Source organism: Zalophus californianus, chromosome 4 (genome assembly GCF_009762305.2).
Source record: "Zalophus californianus isolate mZalCal1 chromosome 4, mZalCal1.pri.v2, whole genome shotgun sequence".
In the NCBI taxonomy this organism is placed as follows: Eukaryota; Metazoa; Chordata; class Mammalia; order Carnivora; family Otariidae; genus Zalophus; species Zalophus californianus.
In genome coordinates, this window is record NC_045598.1 from 151,772,045 (window position 1) to 151,793,146 (window position 21,102).

A 21,102-nucleotide genomic window follows, 5' to 3' on the forward strand; every position below is an offset into this window, starting at 1 on the left:
AATTTCGTACACAGAAAAAAGAAGAAATAAACACATTCATCTCATCACACAAAGACAACCACTGTTGCATTTTGGTACATTTTATTCCATGTTTTTCATGATTATTTTTTGCATGGTTATAATCATATGAAGCATTTTTCCTGCTTTAGACTTTAATATTATAAAAGGAGCATTTTTTCCATTGTAATCCTTGTAAACATAATATTAAGACGAATATTACACAGCAATGAATTATTGCCTACTTAATCATATCCTTGTTTAGGGGAAGATATATGATATATATGACATATATATTTATATAATTGAAATGCTGTAAATATGGCCTCTATTAAGGCTTTTAATTTAAAATTATATGCTGATATTTTCCATGTTATGAAAAATTATTTGTAAGTAAATTGCTGCATATTTCACTAGGTGGATGTACCGAAACTTATGAGCTATTTGGTATTATTAGTCATATGATGTATTGTTGGCATTTTGCTATACTAAATTAATCTGCTGTATTTTTGGTGTCATTAGAATAGACTTCTAGAGGGTGCCTGGGTGGCTCAGTTGGTTAAGCGACTGCCTTTGGCTCAGGTCATGATCCTGGAGTCCCGGGATCGAGTCCCGCATCGGGCTCGCTGCTCGGCAGGGAGTCTGCTTCTCCCTCTGACCCAACCCCCTCTCATGCTCTCTCTCTCTCTCATTCTTTCTCTCAAATAAATAAATAAAATCTTAAAAAAAAGAATAGACTTCTAGAAGTACATTATTAGGTAAAAGAGTGTGACAAAGACTGCCAGCTTTTCAACAGACCCATTGTCTCTTCTTCCTGGGCACAAAACTAGACTACATTTCCCAGGGCCCTTGCAGTGAAATGTGCCCACATAGCTGAGTTCTATCCAGAGGAATGTGAGTTACTTCCAGGCATCCCCATAAAACATTACATGCACACTTCTCTGTACTCTTTCTACTTCTGCAGAATGACCCCTGGACATCTCCATTGAATCTGGCCAAGGATCCATTATTTTCCAGATTCCTGAATGAGTGTATAATTGTGTAGAGCATCTCTCCCTCCCGGTGTCCCTCCCTCTCTCTCTCTCTCTCTTACACACACACACACACACACACACACACACACACACACACACAAGACCTGAAATAGTTCAGTAACATCACATGAATAAGAAATATACTTCTATTTTGTTTGAGGCATTATACTACATTTTTGGGTGAATGTTTCAGCAGCTAGTGTTAATAAAAAATATATACATTTTAAAAATATCTTTGTATATTAGGTTAGTTTTTCTACTTATTTTTAAACTGCTATTTAGAAATGTACTGTGAATGCATATTCTCATCTGCAATGTATGAGAAAGCCCACATCATTGTCAGCATTAAAAATATATTTGCCACCTTGCATGAAAAGATTTATCATAACTAACTTTGCCTTTTTTGATTACCAGTGAAATTGAATATTTTTTAGTTTATTAGTCATTTGTATTTCATGTTTTCTTCAAATATGGAAGCTGTATAATTTTTTTAAAAGCACTCCAATATATCTTTCCTTCTGTGATGGCTTTTATTATTCTAATATACATGTTTACAGACAATTGAAATTCATACTCTATTGACCTGAAGAGTTAAGTTTACTTTTATTTTTGGCTAATATTTTAGAGGATTCCAAACTATAACTATATTTTAAAGTAATATCTCACGACAAATAAGACCAAGAAAAAAAAACCCAACTGGATTTGGTCCTGTAATTCTGGGAAAACTGAATTGTTAATCAGATAATTGCAGAACACATTCAAAACAAATACCAGGCAGCACATTTGAAACTCTGATGTTGGAAAACAGGGCCACCACCTGGTATATTGTATATTTGTTTAGTTTTGGGGAGTAATTTGGCTGCAATTCACTGTAATTAGGAACAGTATTATAATGGAGTTTAGCTCAACTCATACATTGGCTTTGACTTACATGACATATTACCATTTGGGTTTCTTACATGAGCTGAATGCTTTCTTCCAAACACGGCCTCCGCCCTAGTGCAGTTCTCTGCTGGAAATGGGAGAATGGGCAGTGACTATGATTCCAGAAGTATAACCCATTCCCCTCTACTTATTTTTACCGCTCTCTTCTTACATGGCTCTGCCAGTGACCTTTACCTTACCCTCATGGCTGTTTTGGTCAGCTCAATCTCAGCTATTATTAGGACAAACAATACAAACATTTATTGAGTCCTACTATGTGTCAGATATTGTTCTAGGTGACGGGAATATAGTAGGTAAACGAGTAAAGGAAAAATCCCTGTCCTTGAGGAACTTTCACACAGTATACGATAACGTAATAAATACTATTACATGCTGTGTTAGCAAATAATAAGTGCTATGTAAAAAAAAAGTAGAGCAGGGTAAGGGTAATTGGGCTCTCTGGGGTGGGGAAAGGGCTGGCTGCAGTATTAAATGGGTGGTCAGGGTTGGCCTCATGGAGAAGATGAGATCTGAGCAAAAACCTGAGGAAAGTGAGTGAGGAGAGTTGGTCAAGTAATGTCTAGGGAAGAGGAGCAGCCAATGCAAAGTCCCTAAATTAGGGGTGTTGAGGGAGTAGCAAGAAAGAAAACAGTGGGGCTGGAGCCGAATAACCATGGAGAAGGGAGGTAGGGATGGAGTCTACATCATGCAGTATCTTGCAGGCCATTATAAGCACTTCGGCTCTTACTCTGGGCACAATGGGAAGACACTGGAGGGTTTTGAACAGATGAATGACATTATCTGACTTTAACTGTAACAAGTTCTGTTCCCATTTTCTATTGCTGTGTGACAAACCACCCCAAATCTTAGTGACTTAAAACAATTTATTATTATTTCTCAAGGTTCTGTGAATTGACTGGGCACAGTTAGGCAGTTCTTCCTTGAGGTCTCCAGTCAGATGGCAGGTGATGCTGGCTGTTGATTGGGTCCTCAGCTCAGGCATTGACTAGAACACCCTCATAAAGGTTGGGCTTCTTAAACGTGGATGTTGGGGGAGCATTCCCAGAGGCCCAGGTGGAAGCTATGAGGATGCTTATGAACTAGCCATGGAAGTCCCAGAATGTTACTTTTGCCTCATTCTTTTGTTCAAGCAAGTCTCAGAGGTTAGCCCAGATTTATAAGAGGTGTTTTAGACTCCTCTTCTAGCTGGCGGATGGCAAGGTCACACTGCAAAAGACTATGTGGGATGGGAGGTATTCTTCTGGCTATCATTGGAAAATATAAAATGCCTCATCTAACTGCTATGATGAGAATAGATTGGGTGGTGGGGGACAGGATGGGAAGGGGCAAGTGCCAAACGCAGACTAAGATGGTTATTGCAATAATCTAAGCAAGAGATGATGGTGTTGTGATATGATAACAGTAGAGATAATACAAAGTCATCAGATTCTGGATTTATTCTGAATGTAGAACCATCATTATTTACTGATGGCCTGGATGTGGGTGTGGAGAAAGGAGTCAAGATGTTACAAAAGTTTGTTCTGGGCAACCAGAAGGATGAAGTTGCCAACAGATATGAAGAACGTTTCAGGTAAAGCAGATTTGGACATGATAAGTTTGAAATGTCTATTAGATATCCAAGGGGAGAACTTAAGTTAGCAATCAGCCATACAAGCTGAGAGCAAGGATGGAGAATATTTTAACACATTTAAAATCATTATGAGTGCTCTATGAGTGCCTTCTAAACTCTAAAAATCTAAGATTTTTATTTTCCTCATTTTAAAATGCTGTGTATAGCACTAATTACAATAGCCACAAACTACACACTTCCCAAATGCCCACCAACTGTAGAATGGACAAATATATTGTGGAATATATAATGGAATATATATAGCAATGAGGATGAATGAATCATAGTTATGCACAATAATATGAATGGGTCTCAAACATTTAAAAATTTTTAGATGTTTAATTGTAGTAAAAGCATGTAACATAAAATTGTTAATTGTACATTTTTAAGTACTATTCAATAGTGTTAGGTATATTCACATTGCTATGCAACAGAACTCTAGCCCTTTTTCATCCTGCAAAACTGAAAAACTATACCCATTAAACACAACTCCCCATTTCCCCCTTCAGGAAGCCCCAGGCAGTCACCATTCTACTTTCTGTTTCTATGAGTCTCACAGCTTTAGATACTTCATATAAGTGGAATCATACAGTATTTGTTTTTGGCAACTGACTTATTTCACTTAGCAAGGTCCTCAAGGTTCATCCACGTTGTAGCATGTGATAGGATTTTCTTTCCCTTTAAGGCTGAATAATATCCCTTGTATGTATACATCACATTCTCTTTATTTGTTCTTCCACTGATGGGACACTTGGGTTGCTTCCACCTCTTGGCTCTTATGAATAATGCCTTTATGAACATGGATGTACAAATAATCTTCTCAAGATTCTACTTTCAATTCTTTTGGATATATATCCAGAAGTGGGATATCTGGCTCCTACATATTCTATTTTTACTTTTTTGAGGAACCACCATACGTTTTCTATAGTGGCTGCACCATTTTTCATTCCCAGCAGCAGGACACAAAGGTTCCAATTTTCCCATACCCTTGTCAACATGTCTTACTTACTGTTTTGTTTTGTTTTTTAATAGTAGCCATCCTAATGGGTGTGAGGTGGTATCTCATTGTGATTTTGATTTGTATTTCTCTAATAATTAGTGATGTCAGCATCTTTTCATATGTTTATTGGCCATTTGTTTATTATCTTTGGAGAAATGTCTGTTCAAGTCTTTTGCCCATTTTTAATCTAGTTTTTTGTTGTTGAATTGTAGTTTTTATATATTCTGAATATCAGCCCCTTTTTAGATATATGATTTGCAAATATTTTCTCCAATTCTGTAGGTAGGATTTTTACTCTGTTGATTATGTCCTTTGCTGTACAGAAGTATTTAATTTTGATGAAGTCCAATTTATCTATTTTTGCTTTTGTTCTGTGTGCTTTCAGTGTCCGATCCAAGAAATCATTGCCAAACTTAGTATCCTGAAATTTTCCCCCTATATTTTCTTCTAGGAGTTTTATAGTTTTAGGTCTTACATTTAGGTTTTTTGTTTTGTTTTGTTTTGTTTTAAAGATTTTATTTATTCATTTGAGACACAGAGATACAGAGAGAGAGTGATCATGAGCAGGGAGAGAGGCAGAGGGAGAGGGAGAAGCAGGCTCCCTGCTGAGCCAGGAGCCCGATGTGGGGCTTGATCCCAGGACCTGGGATCATGACCTGAGCCAAAGGCAGACACTTAACCATCTGAGCCACCCAGGCGCCCCTACATTTAGGTTTTTAATTCATTTGAGTTAATTTTTTTATATGATATAGGGCTAGGGTCTGATTTTGTTCTTTTGCATGTGGATGCTTCCCCATCATCTTTTATTAAAGCCACTGTCCTTCCTCACTAAGTGGTCTTGGCACCCTGTCAAAGATCACTTGGCCATTTATGTTAAGGCTTACTTTTGGGCTCTCTAATATGTTTTATTGATCTATACATCTATCTTTATGCCATCAAACATATGTATAAATGAAAGAAGCCAGGCACTAAATAACAGGGACTATATGATTTTGTTTATATAAAATTAAAAAATGATTAAATCTAATCTATAGTGTTAGAAGTCAGTCTAAGGGATATCCTTATGGGGATGGGTGGCTGGAAGGGGATATGAGAAGGGCTGTTGGTGGTATTGGTAATACTGTTTCTCGATGTGTGTGCTGATTATACAGGTGTGTTCACAAATAAAAATTCATTGAATTATACACAGGTATTTAGCATTCACTTATTTTCAGAATCTTTATACTAATATAATCTTCTTTAAAAAGTAAGCTCTTCCCCCAACATGGGGCTCAAACTCATAACCGCAAAATCAAGAGTTGCATGCTCTACTGACTGAGCCAGCCAGGTGCCCCTATACTATTTAATATAATCTTAAATCAAAACTGTTGCATATGAGTAGAGAAATATGATAACAATCCACTGATCCCCTATTGTTTTTAATTACTATGACATGTGTGTGTTTTCCCCTATGGTATTCAAACTTAGTAGACAAGATAAGAGTTTCAGTATAAGTTTCAGCCATTCACATTCAGGTAGATTTCTTTTTTCACATAACTGGGAGAGTAGTTAGGAATGGGTGATGAAAGAGAATAAGCAATGCTTTTCATATTGCATTCTTTGAAGGATCAGGGTGTTAAAAAACCGAATCCAACCTAGTAAATTTGAAGATCTAATTGGCTTTATTAAGTGATTCATGAATCAGGCAGCATTCCATTTAGCAAGTAGAGAGATGCTCTGAGGAGTTGTACAAAATGGAAAGTTTTTTTTTTTTTTTTTTTTTTTACAGGAAAGAGGGTAGGGTAAGCAAGTTATTAGCAAAAGAAAAGAAAGGATTGTTTCAAGCAAGGTCACCTTTCCTGAAGGGGAAGGCAGGAGTCTTATCATGCAGATTAATTCATCTTCCTTTGTAGCCGGTGAGATAAAGAGGACCTCATTGGTGCTGACTCATTGGTATTGATGAGAAAATTTCTGACTGGACAAGACTACATTTCTAGGAGAGGTTGAAAACTGTAGTTAGGTGTTAAGTCCTGGTTTGGTGACTTAGCCTATCATTAAGTGACGCCATCTGGGGCCTGTGCTTTTAAGGTAATGTTGACTTTTGTTAGTTGAGGGACAGCATCTGACTGTAACACTCTCCTTAACTGTAATATTCTTGTAATGTCTACTTTGACAAAAGAAACATTTTTCTATATTGCCAAGCTAATCAGGCTAACTGGCAAAATAAAGACCCATCAGTTATTTCTGCAAGTCCATGTCAAAGGAAAAAGAGAGTATAGACTTCAGTTGTATCTATATTAGAGCTTCCCAACCTGTGTGCCTTGGCATACTGAGTGCCAGGAATGAGTTGCAGTATGTGGAGGCATAGATTCTACTCAACCCTCAGGGTGGTCAAGCCAGGTGTGGGGAAACTGAAACTATTTGAGCTGGCCACCTCCTGCAATGAAATGCCTTATTCACCCTATGATGACTTAAAGATAACATTTTCTTTGTGTGAAGTGATATGCAAAGGGTTGGAAAGTCAAGAGGGGAGAAAAAATGGCAAGAAGGGACCCTAGCACAGTGAACAGTTTCACTTGCAAATAGAGAATTTCTCCTCAATCCTGGTAATAACTAAGGTTACTGAGATGTGCAAGGGGCCTCTAGGGAAGAAAAGTAAGGTATAGTGGTTTCAAGGGAAGGCTCTAGAGTCAAACTACTTGATTTTGAATGATGGCTCTACCACTAACCAGTTGTTTTATTAAAGTACTTGAAAAACAAAAAGACACTGTTCCATGCCTCAGTTTACTCATCTATGATTCATAGAAATGTACCTCATAGAATCATGTGAGAATTAAACTGCATTAGTTGAGTGTTTATGATAGAGTTAAGTATCAAGAAGTATTAGCTATTATTAACATTGAGTACCACCGAGTAACATTACTTCTATAATTTTCATTGTGAGGTTAATAGTTGCAAAGAATAAAGTTTTGAGCATGTTGTAAATATTGATGTTTCAAAATAAAACTGTTATATCCCTCTTCTTTGTTTTTAGAGAGGGGGGAGGGGAGAGAGAGAAAGCTTGAGCAGGGGTGGGGGGAGGAGCAGATGGAGAGGGAGGGAGAGAGAGAGAGAGTCTTAAGCAGTTCCATGCCAGCACAGAGCCCTATGTGGCGCTCAATCTCACAACCCTGAGATCATGACCTGAGCCAAAATCGAGAGTCGGATCCCCAACTGACTGAGCCACCCAGGTGCCCTTATGTCACTCTTCTAAATGTATCCCATGGAATTTAAGTTCTGGAATGGTTGGATATTAACCATCATCTGTTAAAAAAATTCTTGAAAAACTCTTTTAATCAAAAATTTTGCATTGTTCCTTTCCTTCCATGACGTTATTTTTCCATCCTAATGATCCTCATGCAAAATTTTATCCCACTGTTTTTTAGCTTCAAAATATTTTGTTGATTGCTCCATCATACTTTTTCTCCACAATAAAAAATACACATGTAAATTTAACTTTAAAAAAGTTCCTGTGTTACAGAGCTAGAACAAATAATCCTAAAATTTTTATGGAACCATGAAAGACCCTGAATAGCCAAAGCAATTTTGAAAAAGAAAAGCAAAGCTGGAGGATCACAACCTGGACTTCAAGTTATATTACAAAGCTGTAGTGATCAAAACAGTACTGGCACAAAAATAGACACATAGATCAATAGAACAGAATAGAAAACCTAGAAGTGAACTCACAAATATATGATCAATTAATCTTTGATAGAGTAGGAAAGAATATCCAATGGGAAATAGACAATCTCTTCAACAAATGGTGCTGGGAAAGCTGGACAGCAACATGCAAAAGAATGAAACTGAACCACTTTCTTACACCATATACAAAAATAAATTCAAAATGGATTAAAGACCTAAATGTGAGACATGAAACCATTAAAATCCTAGAGGAGAACACAGGTAGTAACCTCTTTGACATTGGCCTTAGCAACTTCTTACTAGATTTGTCTCCTGAGGCAGGAGAAACAAAAGCAAAAATAAACTATTGGGACTTCATCAAAATAAAAAGCTTCTGCACAGCAAAGGAAATAATCAACAAAACTAAAGGCAACTTACAGAATGGGAGAAGATATTTGCAAATGACATATTGGATAAAGGGTTAGTACCCAAAATATGTAAAGACCTTACAAAACTCAACACCCAAGAAACAAATAATCCAATTAAAAAATGGACAGAAGACATGAACAGACATTTTTCCAAAGAAAACATACAGATGGCCAAAAGACACATGAAAAGATGCTCAATATCACTCATCATCAGGGAAATGCAAATCAAAATGACAATGAGGTATCACTTCACACCTGTTAGAATGATTAAAATCAACAATGCAGGAAACAATAGGTGTTGGCAAGGATGTGGGGAAAGGAGAACCCTCCCACACTGTTGGTGGGAATGCAAGCCGGTGCAGCTACTCTGGAGAACAGTGTGGAGGTTCCTCAAAAAGTTAAAAATAGAGCTACCCTATGATCCAGCAATTGTACTACTAGGTATTTACCCAAAGAATACAAAAATACTAATTCAAAGAGATACATGCACCCCAATGTTTATAGCAGCATTATCTACAATAGCCAAATTATGGAAACAGCCCAAGTGTCCATTGACTGATTCATGGATAAAGAAGATGTGGCATACATTTACAATGGAATATTATTCAGCCATAAAAAAGAATGAAATCTTGCCATTTGCAGGGATGTGGATAGACAGTACTATGCTAAGTGAAATAAGTCAATCAGAGAAAGACAAATACCATATGATATCACTTATATGTAGAATTTAAGAGGCAAAACAAATGAGCATAGCAGGGGAAAATAAAAGAGAGAGAGACAAAGCAAGAAACAGACTTAACCATAGAGAACAACTGATGATCACCAGAGGGGAGGTGGTTGGCGGGATGGGTGAAGTAGGTATTGGGGATTAAGGAGGGCACTTGTAATGAGCACCGGGTGTTGTATGGAATTGTTGAATCACTAAATTATATACCTGAAACGAATATTCACTGTATGTTAACTACTGGAATTTAAAGTTTTCATAAACTTTAAAAAAATTTCCTGAATTGAATTATTTTAATTACTGATAGTACATAATTTATTAAAATATAAATATATTATACATTTAATAAATAATTATCGAACATAAATGTAAGCTATTGAAAATGAAACTTCATGAGATACATGGGAGTCACAGGTGTTTATGCAACTTTGTTTAAACGAAATATCAAAATATCCCTTAGCCTGGCTTCTGGGACATCTTTTCCCTCAGGGCAATGCATTTTGGAGAGGTGTGGGGTATTGTGAGAGGAATTTTTTCTTTTGGAAAGCAGGAGAAAGGCAATTATAAGAGACACCTTTCAGGCAAATCAATGTTTGGAAGGAGACAATATGACCTTTGAGGTTCTGGATGTTGAAACTGGTAACTTAAAACTCTCCATGCCCGTCTGCCTCTTGGAAAGTCCTTGAGTACTAAGATGACCACATGCTACTGTTGTCCTGGTGTAATTATTAAGATCACCCCCTGTCACTCTGTAACTATCTCAGTTTGGATGATATTAATGGTCATCAAGTAGCCCTTTAGGGCTACTGTTGTCCTGGTGTAATTATTAAGAGCACCCCTGTCACTCTCTAACTATCTCAGTTTGGATGATATTAATGGTTATCAAGTAGCCCTTTAGGGCTGCTTAGGAGATTGTAAAGCTCTGGTTAGTGGTAGAGCCATCTTCAAAATCAAGTAGCTCTGAGAACAGTACACGCATTCACATTTGAAGACCACTCATATAAACCAGAGGATGCCTAACTTATTTCCTATTTCTTTCCTGCTAAATTTTTAAAATTTGTTTTATACCTATTTAGTGCCACACACTGTAAGTTACCTTGACATCCATTTCCAAATCATCAGAATTGCCATGTGAGGTGTTCTTACTGTATTTTTTTTCATTTTTTTGCAGACAAGAAAGCTGAAAACCCAGAGAATTTAAATGACCAGTCACAGCTAAAAAGTGGCTAAATCAGAACCCACGCCCTATCTCCCTGTTTTTAAAGTCTATGCTTATCGTCAAGGCCAGCCCCTGGGTTCCACCTCCTGAAACTAGGGTGGCAGTTTAGGCCTGCTTACGGCCAGACTGCCCTGTTGCCCTTATTTCCATGCAAAACACTTTCTCCCAGGCTCTCTTTCATAGTTGTCCGCACTTTCTCTTCATCTCTGTCCTGATTCTGTTCATCAGCATCTCTTCTTTGGGTGGCTACACTATGCCAGCCCATTTGGGAGAGGTAGCCAGAGAAATGTCTCCAAAATGCTAACTTCACCATGCCACTGATCTGCTTAAGCCAGTTTGCCTTTGCTTCTTTTTTTTTTTTTTAGATTTTATTATTTTTTTTTATTTATTCGAGAGAGAGAGAGAATGAAAGATAGAGAGCACGAGAGGGAAGAGGGTCAGAGGGAGAAGCAGACACCCTGCTGAGCAGGGAGCCCGATGTGGGACTCGATCCCGGGACTCCAGGATCATGACCTGAGCCGAAGGCAGTCGCTTAACCAACTGAGCCACCCAGGCGCCCTGCCTTTGCTTCTCAGAAGGATATCTTAACTTTACCAAGATTTACAACACTCTTGTTTTTTCCTTTAAATTGTTTTATTGTTATGTTAATCACCATACATTACATCATTAGTTTTTGATGTAGTGTTCCATGATTCATTGTTTGCATGTAAGACCCAGTGCTCCACGCAGAACCTGCCCTCTTTAATACCCATCACCAGGCTAACCCATCCCCCAGCCCCCTCCCCTCTAGAACCCTCAGTTTGTTTTTCAGAGTCCATCGTCTCTCATGGTTCGTCTCCCCCTCCGATTTCCCCCCCTTCATTCTCCCCCTCCTGCTATCTTCTTCTTCTCTTTTTTTTTCTTAACATATATTACATTATTAAGATTTACAACACTCTTTTTCCGATGTACGGGTCAGCCCCACTGAACTCTCTCCTTTCCTTCTCCAACCCCCATCTGCTTTGTCAGTTGTTTGTTCCACACATGTGTCTACCTCCCAAACCTGTCTTCTACTCATATTTCAAATCCCAGCTTCGATCCCTAAGCAGCTTTCCCGGGCTCTGTGCGCCAGTCTCTGCCCCACTACGTTGGTGCCCATCCAGTGGTGTGCTGGAGCCAAGGGGTACAACCCCCAAAGTCAGTTGCTTACATCCCTTCCTACTTCCAGCATTGCGTGATGTCATATTGGCCATGGAGGGAGTATTTATGCCACAGAAATTGGCAAATGGTACAAATCAGGTCTTTTTTTTTTTTAATTGGTTGGTAAACATTTAGCAGCACAATACTGTGACCCTCCTAAGTTTTCATAACACTCTGAATACTATTTATTTCTTCATTTATGCAGTGATTATCTATCCACTGCCTACTTTGTGTCAGCTACCATTGTAGTAGCTGAGGAGATAAAGGTGGGACAATCAGATAGTTCCTGCCATCATGGGGCTTACAGTGTTGAAAGGGAGAGACTGACCTTAGGCAAATATTCACATATAAAATATAAAATAATTATGTTAAAAACAAAAAAATGCTTTAATGTGTCAGAGGATATTTGACCTAGTCCAAGAAGATTTTCCTGAGCTAAAATCTGAAGGATAATTTTGGGTTGAAGAAGGAACAAGGTGAGGGAACAGCATTCCAGGCCAAAGGAACAACATGTGCTGTGGTCAGAAAGAGTATGAACCTCAGGAGCAAGGGAAAGTGGACAAATATGGCTAGAAGGGAGCTGGGAAGCTTGGTGGGAGAGGCAGGTGCAGAGCTAAGGCCACAGAGAGTTTTGAAGGCTCCCCTAAGGAGTTTCACTTTTATCCTAAGAGGAGTGCAAAGTCACTGAAGTGTTTTCAGCAGGAAGACCACCTGGTGTAGTGGAAAATCAGTACAACACGGTGGTTGAGAAATCAAGCCCGGAGCCAGGTTGCCTGGCTTGGAATGCTGACTCTGCTGCTTCCTAGTATCTTACTAGTAATTTCTCTGTGCCTCAGTTTCCTCCTGGGTTATATGGTGATAAAATAATACCTCCCCTATAGGGCTGCTTATGAGATTGTAAAGCTCTGAGAACAGTACTTGGCATATCCTAAGTGCTATGGAAGTGCTTGTTTAAATAAATAAAAACCTCTTTGATAAGATAGCTGAATGTCCTGGGTACCTAGGGGATGCAGACATAAATAATTATAACATGAAGTAAGCACAAAAGATGTGGTAATACAAAGATAAGGATGAGCTTGTTTTCCAGTGGTTATTATGAGAATTGAGGGCATAAAGGATGTTCTAGTTGGAGAAAGCAACACTAAGAGCCATGGAGATACACAAATATCACTGTACTCAGAAGCTTAAAGCCTAGTGTAGGAAACAGATGTGAAAGAAAACCAATGGGGGAAAATATATTGTAGAAGTACAAGTAAGGAGTGGATTAACTTTAACTCCAAAGCAAATGGGCAGTTCCATGGAGGAGGGCCCAGCATCGTGGTTGACTGCATGGGCTCTGGAATCAGGCTGGCTCAGTTTAGAATGTGAACTTTGCACCTTACTAGTTATGTGATTTGACTTCTCTAATCCTCAACATCCTGCTCAGTAAAGTAGGAATAATAATAATAATAATAATAATAATAATAATACCTAGCTCATAGGGTTGATAAAAATTCAGTTAATGCAGGAAAAGTCTTAGTTAGCATAGAGCACTCAATAAATACTAAGCTATTATTACTATTACATTATGAGATGAACTTTGAATGAGAAGGACTTTGATCAGCACTGAAAGAATAACATGAGAAAAGGCCCAGAAGCTTAAAAGTATCTGACACATTTAAAGAACAGCAAGTCAGTGCCACTTAAAGTGTGATCATCATTGCCAATCTGTGAACTGTTCTTACTGGTCCACAATGAGATAAATATAGATATTGAGAGTAAACATTTAGAAGTTAGAAGAAAACAAAGACAAACTGACGGAGTAATTTTGTACTTGTATACTTGTACACTCATAATGAACACTGGGGCTTGTAGTTTTTGTGCCTTGTTTCTACTTTTTCTAGCAAGTTTTTAAAGATTGATTGATTGATTTGAGAGAATACGAGCAAGCCAGGGTTGGGGCGGGGGAGTGGCAGAGGGAGAGGGAGAGAGAGAGAATCCTCAAGCAGACTCCCTGCTGAGCGGGGTGCCCAAGTTGGGGGGCAGATTCTCATGACCCTGAGATCATGACCCGAGCCAGAATCAAGAGTCTGCCCATTTAACCCACTGAGCCACCCAGGTGCCCCTGTAGCAAGTTTTTAATTGTATCTTACAAAAGTAACAGTCCATGACTGATTGGAAGTAATAAAAACTTGTCTTTTGCTCCAGATAGTTTGAGAAAAAAGTAATTCAATGAGGTTGGATATAGCACCACAGAGATGAACCTGCAAGAGTGGGCCAGGATCACATTGTAAGGAAGTTCTAGAAAACTTGAATGTCTCAAAATTCATACTTTATTCCGTGGGCAACAGAGTTAATAAAAGTTTACAGAGATTATTAACTGAGTATATAGGTAAATGGACATTGCACACTTTACACTTTTTCCCCCCACTGAACATGTGGTTTTTCTCTCTCTTTTTTTAATTAAAAGATTTTTTTTTTCTGGTTAAGAGGGGAGACTTGAATTGCTCTGTGTTTCACAAAGATAACTGTTTGTATTTGATGAGTGTGGTTAAACAAAGAAATTCAAATTTATCAAAACATAAAACGTTGGAAATACTTGAGCACACACTCTGTGACCAGGAATGCATGTAACTTGTTGAGATGAGCTACACCAGGTGATCAGATGAGTGTCTTTTGTTCTCGGGCACTCTCCTACAAATAATGCATAAACTGATAGAATGGACTCTTCTGGATCTCCCAGCTTGGTTCATCTCCCCCAGGACCATCCCCACCACCTCTCTAGGAATCCCTGCACTGGGCCAAATGGGAGAATAACGTTGTTTTTGTTTGTTTTGTTTTTTAAGATTTTATTTATTTGCCAGAGAGAAAGAGCGAGAGAGCGAGCGAGCACAAGCAGGGGGAGCGGCAGGCAGAGGGAGAAGCAGACTCCCTGCTGAGCAGGGAGAGGAGGATGCGGGCTCCATCCCAGGACCCTGGGATCATGACCTGAGCCGAAGGCAGCCGCTTAGCCGACCGAGCCACCCAGGCTTCTGGAGAATAACGGTTCAATAATCAGCGTCTGACAGCAAAGCCTTCGTTTGCCAGCTCGGAGACAGGCCCTAACCTGTCGCGTTCTCCTTGCAGCCTCACAGCTCCGTCCTTCCCTACCTGCACAGCCACTCATTAAATAAAGCACACCTCACCTCTGCCAAGTCTTTCGCCTTACCTGAGGCTACACACTTTCGGGAACACCCTGTGGCCCAGAACCCCAGGCCCCGGAGACCGCCAGGGTCTGAGGGCAACTCCTGAGTCTCTTCGTCCCTCTACAGACAAGCAAAGGCCATAGGGGCCCAGGGTCCAGCTTGAAACTCTCAATTTTCCGACGGGCGCCAGAACTCAGAAGGTGAGGAGCCATCTGATCGACCTATGGCCCTCGGGTCGCCTGAGCCCCAGGGGCCCCCTGGCGTTCTGGAGGTGGAGTCCCGGGCCCCCCGCCCCCCCCCGGCGCCCGTGCCCCCCCCCCCGGCGCCCGTGTCCCCCCCCCCGCCCCTCCAGCCCCTCCGGCCCGCCGCGCCTGGCCTTTCCGCCCGCAGCGCAGTGGGGGCAGGGCCGCAGTCACCCGACGGCGCAGAGGGCTCCGGGCGCGTCAGGGGTGTGGCCGCCACCACCTGAAAGCTGGGCCGCGAGTGTGGCCCCGGGTACCGCAGCCGCCGCCGCCGCCCCCGATCGGCCCCACAGGTGCGTTCGCCGCAGGCCCGCCGTGCTCGCGGGCGGGGAGGGTGGAGGCTCGGGCTCTTCCGCGGGCGGGCTGAGCGGGTGCCGGCCCCGGGGATGGCCTTCTAAGTCGCTCATGCGTGGGAGCGACTGACGGACGGGGCTGGGAGGCCACGGGAGACGGGCGGGCCGTGCGGCTTCCGTGACGGGGGAGGACCGGGCCCAGAGACTGGAAGCCGAGCGCCGGCGTCGGCAGGGCGCCGGGTGCTGCGGAACCGCAGCGAGCGCGGCCGTGGCGGCGCCTTGCCCAGAGCGGCTCCCGCCAGCCCTTCGGGTCGGGGCCCAGCCCCGGGCCGCGCGGGGCTGCCCTCCCCGCATCTGGGACGGGCTCCCCGCTCCCCTGGGCCTCCAGGGCCCTTTCTCCGAGCTCCTTGGAGGTGCTTCTCCGCCTTTTACCTTGTGCTTTCGCTTTTGGTGTGCACGCCTAGGCTCCTCCGCTCAGACTCCCAAGTTCCGCGAGGGCAGAGCCTGTCCGGCTTGTGGGGGCCTCGGGGGTACTCCCTCAGCAACTGAAGGGATGAGCCAGGGCCCATGAAATAGAACTGATGAGTTAACTCTTGAGTAAGTGAATGATTGCCCAGGAAGGAATGCAAATACGGAGTGGAGGCAGTGCAGACACAGGCTTATGGCTCATCGTCCGGTGGTGGATAGTTTTCCCGAAAAATCGTGCTAATGTTGCACTCTTGTAGACCGAGCCATTCACTTCAAAAGAGCTTTATTTTACGCTGTTTTTAAAGAGAATAAGCACCAGAAGCGTCCCCTCCTATTTCCAGTTTGGGTAGATTTCTGTAAATGTGTTGCTTAAAATATGCCTAGGCTTTTTCTTGCTTGTGTTTTGTATTCTGCTGCGGACTTTTGAAGAATCATTGCCACTATAATATTTACTGTGTTTCTGAAAGATAAGGGTGAATCTAAAGGTAGAAACACATGACTCTGCTTTTAGTAACTTTTTGTAAAATCAGACATTTCTCTTGAATTCAAGTTTGTGAAGAATCTTGTTTTCCTGAGATAGGTACTAGCTGGTTTGTGAGTAACTGAAGCAGGCTGAATGTAGTCCAGAGAGGAAAATGAGAGACATTTATCTGTGCGGATGCTTTGGAAGTAACATAGGCTGAGACTGCTTTAATACTACATCAGCTCTGTAGGTTCCCAGACTTGAGTTCCAGAAAAGCCAGATGACTTTGGACTTGTCGTTTGATCTTTTTAGGTCTCAGTTTCTTAATCCCCCCAGATGAGGGAGGGTTGGTGAGGCCCCTTCCTGAGTTAGACTTCTAGGATTCTCTTTCATCAGGGGTTAAAGGTGAGATGTAGGTGACGTCATGGAATTCTGCTCACTTCGGCCTATCTGTTTGGGATTCTGTAGAATCTTGGCCCTACTTTCTTTTCTGCAAATTACAGCTCATTCCTTATTCTTCTCCACATCTGTTACAAAAGGATCTGGGAGCTCAAGAAGAGAATAATAGACTCCAGGCTGGTGGGGAGAAGGAGAGGCAAGATTTTACTCCACATTGCCAGAGGCTCCTGGGCCTGGGTCTAACCTGTTTCCAGTGCAGCCCAGCCTGACAGTGCCATATATCTCCAGTGTGTCTGGGGAATTGTATCACTATTAATTTGCATGCATTTGAAATTAGTTATTATAGATCACAACATTTTGGAGCTGGAAGGGCCTTAGAGATTTTTTTAATGGCACTTAAAAAGTCATTTTACAAACATATTAAAATATTTTTTGCATGCTACATTTAACAAACACAAAGTCCCAAACGTGTTAAGTAAAATAAAATTAATATTACCTACTTCAGTTGCTTCAAGTCTATTGGGAGAAGTGGGGCCAAAAGTGGTACTTGGTGAAAAAGACCAACTTTCTTGAACTCTTTTCCCAAAGAGCCATTTATGAGGTCATGTGTTGTTCAGGCATGGAATGTAACAAAAGTTGATATTTATGGGGCACTGACCATGCAGCAAGCACTGTTATATTTAATCTTTTTACTTATATTGCCCCATTTAATTCTTACTATAAACCTAAGAGCTAGGTACTATTGTGATCCCCATTCAGCCTTCCTAAATAGAAACTGCTTGGAAAATGGGAAAGTCAAGTAGTCAAAATATAGACAGTTGGAGGCAGGGTTTCCCCAGAAACATAGGCAATCTCTGCTAGGAGAGTCTGTGTGACGTTACATAACGAGATGTATGTTCTGGGATAGGTATACATAACTCTGGGGCATTGTGGGTAAATGAATTTAGGATGGGAGCTTCGGGGTGGAATGATTAAGACTGAACTATAGAGAACTGGGTTGTTATAGCCTTTTGAAAATTATTGAATTCCATTGGGACTCTGGTAGACTCTGATACTTTGACCTAAATGCACATGCATCCTAATTTTAAACATCTTCAGACTTAACCAATTTAGGGAGTGTAAAATGGGTGACATCAAGAGCTAGTGTCAGCTTAAGAGCTTTGAACTGTGAGTACAGAGCATTATTATTTCCTGGGCTAGCTTTGTGTCCTTGTGAAGGCTTTGCCTCCCAGCCTCCTTTATAAGAACAACAACTCCTATTGCAGAAAAAGTATAAAGACTATATCCCTGTAATCCAGGGACAAGACTGCAGGACCCTTATAAGTAATTGATGAGAGCAAAAGAGGAGAAGAGGGGCCTGTAAAATAAGTGGAAAATTATTTTGTTTTTTCTTTGTCAGTCAGGTTTAGCTGCTCGGAAGGCAGAGACCTATCGTGGCTGCTTGAAAAACTGAGAGCAGATGCCAGTTTGATTTAGCTCAGGAGGCTGAAAGTTTCTGCCCTGAAGGCTGGTGTGATAGAATAGACCTTCCCATTGCTCACAATATTATGAAAAAAACATTAAAGCAACAATTTTTATTACTTGCCCTGGAGCTAGAGCTTTAAAATGTACTTTCTTCTCCCCCTACCCTCCCTAAACCACTTAGCTTTTAAAAACAAACAACCCATTCTTGTGTTTGCCTCAGTCAGATTATTAGTCCTTTCTCTTTATTCCTGGGCCCTGTTTCTTTTTTTTTTTTCTTTAAAAAAATTTTTTTTTATTTATTTGACAGAGAGAGACAGCGAGAGAGGGAACACAAGCAGGGGGTGTGGGAGAGGGAGAAGCAGGCTTCCGGCAGAGCAGGGAGCCCGACGCGGGGGCTCGATCCCAGGACCCGGAGATCGTGACCTGAGCCCAAGGCAGACGCTTAACGACTGAGCCACCCAGGTGCCCCCTGGGCCCTGTTTCTTTAATGCAGCAAAGAAGTAGGACCAGTGTGCTTCTAGGTCTCTGGAATTTTTCTTTAGTTATGATTTTATTTAGCACATGTTATTTTCAGTGGCCATTTATTGAGTGTGTACTATGCACCAGATTAAGATGAACGAGATACTGAGTTTAAGTAGGAAGTGACCATTCCACAAATAATTGCACCACAGGGTGATGTTAAAGTGGGGGCATTCATTTTTCTAGCAAAGAGATATGGTTAGAGCTGGGGAAGACTTCAGAGGGCAGGTGAGTTTTGAACTTGATTTTGAAGCCTGAGGGCCACGAGCTAGGAGAAGGGCATTCTAAGCAGAGAGAACAACACTGGCAAGGCCTGGTTGGCAAGGCCTAGGAGGCGGTGAGGATGAACGTGGCCCTCCCAGAGGGAGAGATGGGAGTTGTGTGTGGCCGCAGTAGAGAAATCTTGTGAGAGTGGGCCATGTTATCTAGACCTTTTCACGCCATGGATAATCTGTTTCAGAGTTTTTTTAAGCAGAATTTTTCATCAGAGGCGTTTTATGATTGGATTTTCTTTAGAAAATAGCTCCAGCAGTAATGCTTTGGAGGAACTGGCGATGGAAGAGCCAGGCAGCGGGAAGACCACGAGGATGACGTTGCTATAGTCCAGATGAAATAGGGTAAGGGTCCAAACTAACACAGGTTTGAAAGATATTCAGGAAGTAGAGATTTGATGACCAGCTGGATATGGGAAATCAGGTCAAAAATAATTCTGAGGTTTGAGATTTGCTTGGCTGGGAGAATGGAGATGCCACTAAAGAGACTAATACATATAAGGTGAGGAGGAGGTTTCAGGAGCAAGACAGTGAGTAGAGGCAACTGTGGAACATCCAAGGGAGACTCCTAGTCTATAGCCTGGACTGTAGCTGCGCTAGCACATCATACAGTCGACACCTGCCGAACGTTACCACTGGTCCTCAGTCTGAAAAGAAAAATCAGTTCAGTAACTCTCTTAAAAAGAAGGGGGGAAAAATAACCACATTGGACTTGGCTAATGACCATTGCGTCGTATTTCATGTGTTTGTTAGAACTCCAATTCTTATGTAAGTTCTGGTAAGGAAAAGAAGTTGGACACTCAAAGCATGAGGGATTACTATAAGCCACCCAAAGAAACCGAAATAGAGCGACGTAGACAGGAGTGGTTCAAAGGAGCAAAGATAAGCAAATGGCAGGAGTGTAGAGGAGGACTGACCACTGTCGACACAGGTGTAGGCAGACTTGGAATATAGAGAAGAAATTTGAGCTGGCTCTTCCAAATGACTGTACTTCTTTAATGGTAAGAACATCACAAGCTTTGGGTTTCTTCTCTTATTCAACTTGTCAGGAAGAGACAAATAGATTGTTCAGAGGTGCTGGGCAAAGGGTTTGATCTTACTTTGCAGAGAAAGTGTTGGGAGACTTTGAACTAAGGGAAGAATAAAAGAGGTAGAGTAAGGTAAAATGAAAAGGGTAATGATTAGGAGGAACTCTCAGAACATTTAATGAGTTGTATGACAAATAGTTGCTAACAAAGAACAAGGGAGATTGATATAGCATTCTCTTAGTGTTGTGGCATTAGACTTGCTTGGAAAAAAGAATATATTAGCATGGCACCTTATATTTAAGAAGAATTTTTACATTTGATTGTTATATGAACCCTCAAAAGTGGGTGCAGCAAGGCACTATTACCTTTCTTTTATAAACTAGAAATCTGGGTATTAAGCAGGCTGTAGTTTGCCTCAGCTCCCCTGGCTGGCAAGAGCTCCAAGCCTTCTGACTTCTGTTCTCTTGTATCAGAGCCTTGCTTTTCCTTGGAACCCTGGCCTTTTATAGTGTGTTCCCCTCCGCCCCCATGTTGTGTCATATAAAAGTGAAGCAGATGGTATTTGAAGGCCAACAAAGCCAAGATTTCTCAGGAGGGAGGTAGTGATAGAAAGTATCTTTAGCAGCACTTCTGCTATATACTGTGGGGATGGTCATGAGGGGTTGTATATAGAGAATACCTATGGAAATCTAATGATACTTTCAGTGCAATAGGAGAATCTACAATATGTCTTATGATTAAATCTTCCATGAAGCAAATAACCCCTTTATAAAGCGAACAGTTAATCACTAGATAAATCCAGACTTTCAGATATGGGGTTTGCTTAAAGCAAGACACATCTGCAGGAAGCTACATCTACATTGAGTATATTATATGTTGAAGACTTTTCTAACTTGAGTATCATATATGGAAATGGGGATCTGGAGCTGGATCCCTTATTCATTAGAGACCATTGAAAACAAAGTGCGCATAATGATTTGCAGTTAAATCCATCTATCTACCTTTACTGCTTACAA

General features: G+C 41.1%; 1 protein-coding gene and 1 long non-coding RNA gene across 2 annotated transcripts in view; one reads left to right on the plus strand and one right to left on the minus strand.

Annotated features, from left to right (window-relative positions):
- Nucleotides 1-16,041, minus strand: part of LOC113916229 — a 35,197-nt gene extending 19,156 nt beyond the window's left edge. The window contains exon 1 of the long non-coding RNA XR_003517891.2: nt 15,906-16,041. This is a non-coding gene — a long non-coding RNA (uncharacterized LOC113916229). The remainder of the gene's footprint in view (nt 1-15,905) is intronic.
- Nucleotides 15,336-21,102, plus strand: part of CPQ (carboxypeptidase Q) — a 451,967-nt gene continuing 446,200 nt past the window's right edge. Inside the window, exon 1 of the mRNA XM_027582022.1 lies at nt 15,336-15,473. The gene's annotated coding sequence lies outside the window, so the exon portion shown is untranslated. The remainder of the gene's footprint in view (nt 15,474-21,102) is intronic.